Source organism: Haliotis rufescens, unplaced genomic scaffold (genome assembly GCF_023055435.1).
Source record: "Haliotis rufescens isolate VD_foot unplaced genomic scaffold, xgHalRufe1.0.p SCAF_111, whole genome shotgun sequence".
In the NCBI taxonomy this organism is placed as follows: domain Eukaryota; kingdom Metazoa; phylum Mollusca; class Gastropoda; order Lepetellida; family Haliotidae; genus Haliotis; species Haliotis rufescens.
The window spans coordinates 891,722-898,543 of NW_025963793.1; positions in this window are offsets into that span (position 1 = coordinate 891,722).

Here is a 6,822-nt window from a genome sequence, read left to right on the forward strand (position 1 = left end):
TATGGTTTCTTATTAGTACTACTAGTCTTGACAACACGATAACAATATGACCAAAGGTCTCAGGTCATGAAAGCTGGATTTTAAGTTACCGTATACTTTCTGATAATTCTCAAATATTTCAATACATGAGGTACAGCCGTGTGAAATTCAACATGAGGAAACACGTGTCCTGAATATTTTGTTGCTGCTTTTAGTTTGGAGTGAGCTAATATGGTTTCTTATTAGTACTACTTAAGAAATAACATGGCAGGGAACACCAGATAAGGTGTACCCATGTGGGGAATCGAACCCGGGCCTGTCCCACCGGGCCTACCCCTCCAGTCACGATCTCCATCTTACTCACATTAGAAACAGACCCGTGAAGATCTGGGTTAAATAGGGCTTCAGCAACTCATGCTTGTCAAAAAAGGCGACGAATGGGATCTGGTGGTCAGACTCGCTGATTTGTTTAATGCATGTCATCGTACCCCAATTGCGTTGTTCGATGCGCTTGATATGAATCACTGGACTGTCAGGTCCAGAGTCGATTAATTACAGGCCCCCGCCCCGTCATGTAGCTGGAATATTGCTGTCTAGGGCGTTAAACAACAAACAAACTCAACGGAAATATCCTAATCGTCGTGCCTTGGTAAAAGTGACATGTTGACATTGGACGTCACAAGGTTCGGTGACAGTTACCGACTCTTATAGAAGACCTCAGAAAACAACAGAGCCCCACTTGTTCAGTCGATTATGAAAATATGTTTTGTTTGTTATTGCACTCGGCAATATTCCAGCTATATGACTGCAGCCCCTTCATCATCGGGACTGGGCTCTGCGGACCCGTAAAGATCCGGGGTAGAATAGGTAGTCAGCAATCCATGCTTGCCATAAAAGGCGATTAAGAGGCGACTAACTCGATTGAGTGGTCAGGCTCGTTGACTTGGTTGATGCATGTCATCGAATCCCAATTGCGTGGAACGATGTTCATAATGTCAATGGATTGTCCAGACTCAATTACTTACAGACCGTCGTCATATAGCTGGATTATTGCTGAGTGCGGCGTTAAACAATAAACAAACAAAACTGGGCTAGACAAACCAGTGATTAATCTTAACTCAATATTATTTTAACCCAATGCATAAACAATGCAGACAACCCGAGGACCTTGATCACATATTTCATCACTGTCCCCTTTATCATGACCATCAAAACACTCTTTTTCAACAAAATACAAAAGTAATCTATCCTCACTCTTCAGTCCATATTACCCAAAGGTAGTATTCGTGACAATCCCAATCTTCATTAAAAGTGCCAGTCTACAGAAAAGATAAATCCCAGACAGAACAATATTCCAAATTTACCTAGCTATAGTCAAAACAACCTTTATCAATTTGGGATCGATATTAAAATTCTCAGCGCCGATCGTCCTCTCCGACATCCGCGTACCAAATTGCCGTTGATCCATGCCCCTAAAACCACCTACTCGATAACTCAGACAAATTATGTACATGTAGGTCAGTCACATAGTTACACCATCACGCTGTAACAAAAACAACACTATCAGTCTCTTTACTCAGCCACCAGGACAAACTTTTCTTGTGTATTGATATAATTATATTGTCCTCCCTTACTATATATTTATTTGCATGGTAAACTCAGCGCTCACTAATAAACTTTATCTTATTTTCACCCCCTCTATTCTATACTTAGCAATATGTATACTCTTTTACTAGTATAAGCTCTTGTTTACTTTTTGTTTTTATTGTATATTTTCTTATGTTATTATTTTATTTATCGAACCTTTCTATTTCACTTTCCATAAACAAAACCTGACATACATTTTCATTTGATATATTTATCACCTACAGTTTCTATTTTGGAGGGTCATTAGTCTTATACCTTATTGTTCTTATTTATTATCAAATCAACCCCATGTGACTGGATCAGAAGTGGACGTTAAACCCACAAGTGCCTGATTGATAATACAAATAGTGTCACAGAGCCCCTACTGTATACAGCGCCCCTCGTCAACCACGACAGAGAACATTGAACACATGCGTTAGGCCACCTCAATATGCATTGCCGTTACATTTATACTTTGGTAACTACGGTAATGAAGGTGTTGAGTGATACCTATTTGTTCTCGTTTTATCTGCCTGGTTCGTGGAGTACGTGTCACTGCTGGTCGCCAGGGCGCCATCGTCAATTTTGTTCCTAATTAAAGTACTCACGGAAATGAAAAAAACCCTTGTTTTTTTCGATCTCAGATCTTAAATAAATGCAGTTAATATACAAAATATGTAAATATTCAAACAACTAAAGTACTAATTGGGCCGTGGCACAAATACAGCGTATCAAATGTTTTTATGCCTTTTTACACGTAAAAGTGTGTAAAAATGTGAATAAAACAGTCTATTGTGAAACAGGGCATAACCAGGTGTAAGTTGATCAAGGTGACCTATGACACCTTGACGACAGGTGAGAACAGGTGCATAATGCCTATTGTCTGTTTCTGCTATGTCAATTTGGACTTAGTTTTATTTTTGAATGTTGAAAGTGCCGACAAATTACCTCCTGTAAAGTACATTTTGTATTGTTCACTGAGATCAAACTAGCAAATCCAGACTAGTACTTTTCGAGTTGTTTTGTCATTTCGTATTTACAGATACGTAACACTTTGTGTCGATTTTTAAATTGAGAAAAACAGGTTTTTTTCATTTCCGTGAGTACTTTAGCAGATTTGGCTCTCACGGGCTGTGACCTCATGTACAGTTGGTATCACTTTAGTCCAACCTGTAACTAATTGCAACCGAAACAATTTCTGATGCAAGTTAATCACAATAGGTATAATTTAAACTTACTGAAAGTCTGGAAAAATCGAATGTGGGAAACACAGTGAATTTTGCGATTAAGTTGTGCAATATAATGTTGAAAACGCATGGCGTCAGTGGGTTGCCGTACAGTTAAAGGGAGATAAATCATAATGATGTAAAATGGACGAAGTTCGTTTACCTTTTGATTCAGAACGAATTATTTGTAAAATATTTCAATATGGTAACAGATTCAAAATGTGTGATATTAATTTCAAAATAAATTGAAAACTAAACATAACATAAAACAAACACGTTGATGTGAAAAGATATATCATCATACTATAAGTTGTCATTCGATCTGGAAGGGTATAGGGTGTGATGTACCCGGTGTGTGAGTCTATGAACCCCGTGCAGTCAGCACGTACACAAAGGGTACATCACGTTATATGCCCCAAGGTATCGGTTGACAACGAACTTATCTACCGACTTCAAGACAGGTCCGGAGCATATGTTTTGTTCAACGTCCTACGATGATAATCTATCAACTATGTCAAACGACCCTGACCGCCCGATCCATACCCCAGCAGGATTTACGTCATCACTTTAGCCACTAGAGGTTGTGCACAATGCTATCCAATATTAAAAAATACTCAGCAATAAGTTGGCTGAACTTACTGGTTGATGATAGTTACAGCGATTATGATAGGATTACGGGTCACACAGGGGGACAATAATCTAACGATACTTTAACCTCCTGGACAGAGCCTTCCATAATTTCAGTTCATAATAGCATCACACCAAATTTAAAAACAAACATTTAATTATTCACACACATATTTAATTTTTTTATACAGATCCATTTGTTTCAAGTAGTTGATAATGAGATGTCCTCTGACACGAGAGAGATCTTTCAGATTTACGCTTTGATAATGTGAATCTCTTGCGATTGAACAGTGTACACACAGTCAAGCATTATACGCTTGACAGTGAACCATTCATCACAAGGGATACACTTAAGAGGTTCGTCCTCATCTGTCTTAAGTAGATATTCGTAGGTAAACCGACTGTGGCCAATACGACATCGTCATGGCTTGACTGACAACAAAAGTAGATATGACAGATGGTTGGTTTTAATTCGTGATGTTTATTGCTTCCCTCCTCTTTTACATGAGACCCTGAGTATAAGAGGGTCAGTAAGTTAAATACAGCCATATTGTGACTAGAATATCAATATGATAATAACATTCCGACGAAGGCCAATTAACCGTTAACATATCGCAGAATTACATTTCGCACAACCCTATTTAAGCCAATAACTACAATAGTGCAGGGCAACCGTGTTGAAAGCAACACACAGCCTCGGGATTCCGAGAATTTCCTTTTTGAATCAAGGGAAGCTAGGCTGGCAACATTAATTCGTGTATCTATTCTTCTTACCCTCTGATACGTTCACAACCCGGATTAGAATTTATCTTCAGCAACCCATGCCAGGCCGCCATCATACAGCTGGGACATTGCTGTCTGTGGAGTTAAACACCAAACTCATCGGAAACACCCTGCCCATCATCGTACGTACAAAGATAGATGCTGAGCGTGGTCCACGCCCGATTATTTACACACAACCGTGATAGAGCAGAAATATTGACGAATGCAGATTTGAAAACCAAACATTCAGAATCATTAAATAACCAAAACTATATTTTGTAGGTTTATTCTGTAAGAAATACACCAATACAGATACCACATTGTAAGTTCAGAGGGTCAACTGTTGATTCTCGTCTAACATTAAAATCCTGTAGGCTTCTTTAGTGATGATTCTGAGCAAGTGCAATTCTATGATACCTGTAGAAAAATGAAGCGTGTGACATGTCTCAAGCGTGGAACTCCTGAGTCCTTGTGCACCCTAAGGATATTACTGAGAGTCTCATGCACAAGTAAGTGTCTGTTAACATTGTTCCATGAATAGTTGAACGAAATAGTCGTATAATGCACAAAATTGCGTCTCTTATTATCTCTACAAACAGAGCAAATACCAGTTTCTGACAATAGGTGGGTTCAGGTGGATTGGGTTTAACGTCGCGTCCAAGATTAGTGCACTTATATGGCGACGTGTGGCTGCTTTACTAGTCCAGACTGATGCCGATTTTATAGTGCTAGCCCACTGAGATACAATACCGCAGTTTAACATGAATACCCCACAGAGACACAGTATACCGACAGTCCTTGTTTAAGCCCCTTAATGCCGAGCGCCAGACAGGGTAACAACAAGTACGTCTTTTGGTATGACGCGGCCGGGGATCGAATTCCGGACCTTCCGGATCCGCTCTCCGGGCGGACGCTGTACCACTAGACCACGGAGGCGGTCTGTTTCTGACACGAACTTATGAAGCACAACTGAGCATATTATGGTATAAGATGTGACTAAAACATCTCAACAATCAATAACAGTATATGCAGGAACGTGTTTCACCAAGTAGTGAAATTACTTATCATTTTAATTAACTTTTTTCGTGATTGACAATGACGAAGGTGGCATATTTACATATGGTATTGTTGCAGAGTTGTTGAGATATACAGTGTAATTTATTGTGAACCCTGAATAAACAGTCAACTGTCATATATAGACAACATGTCCACCCATACACTCATCGAATTGACTGTTGAGCTATATGAATGTTACTGACGCCGCAAGTCACATAGCCTCGGCAACCTTGACCTTCGTTCTAACAGACGTGAATGGCAAAACGTCGACATGTCCTCGTCAGATTTATACAGTCACCATTACTGAAAACTCACGCAATTGCAAGTTTTCGAAAATAATATATATGTCCTCTTTCATGTTGGTCATATAAATGGAGAACGTGTTCTTTATCAAAAAGGCCCCTAGCGATTGTTTAAAGTATAATTCATCGACTCCCTTTAACACTGATAATTTAGTGGGTTAGATTAAAAGAAACAGTGGGACTTTTGAGGGTCTTAACATATCGTAAAACAAATTAGTCGGTTCGTTTATCCAAGCAAATGATAAATGGATATGGGAAGGCAAACCGCTTGAACTTTTGTTTTTCGATTTGTAACTGAAATTTTATAATCAACATTCCTTAAAATTAACTCTAGGTTATAAAATAGCTGTGTTGTAATATGCAGTGTTAATTCAATACTCTAGCTTTATTTATTCAGTCTGTAAATGGTTTAATCTGACGAGACGTTTTTTACATTATGAAGTTCAAAAAGAAATATAACACCGTAAAGTATATGTCCATTCAGAGTAGTGATTCAAGTTAGGCTTTGTGCTATATCGGTAATTAATGCATCTCCGATTTGTGTATATATTGACCATTAGAAACATTTTCGTATGGCTATACTAGTATTTACTCCTGGCATAAGTATCATAGAAACTGGATCCCGCCATCTTTTCGTCGTACACTCTGTAGTAGTCCTCATACATCTCGTCGTTGAACCAGTTCTTCCAGTCACCAACGATTCCTGGGAAACACAATGTCGGCTATGTTATTCATTATAATTATAGGTATTCGATAAGTAGTCTTTTGACACAAGGGTGATATATGAACACGAATACAGGCCACCTTTATCTAGCTTTATCAAGGCTGTCTGTAAGTAGTTAAATCTGACCAGACATTTTCTTAAATTATAAATTGAGTTAAAAAAGATGAAACACCAAGTAAGAGTCTATTCAGAGTAGTGATTTAAGTTAGGCTTCGTGCTATATCGGTAATTAATGCGTTTTCGATTATTGTGTAAATTGACCATTCGAACAGAAACATTTTTGTATGGACATACTAGTATTTACTCCTGGCATACGTATCATAGAATCTGGACCCCGCCATCTTTTCGTCGTACACTCTGTAGTAGTCCTCCAACATCTGGTCGTTGAACCAGTTCTTCCAGTCACCAACGGTTCCTGGGAAACACAATGTCGGTCATGGTATTCATTATAATTATAGATATTCGATAAGTAGTCTTTTGACACAAGGGTGATATATGAACACGAATACAGGCCACCTTT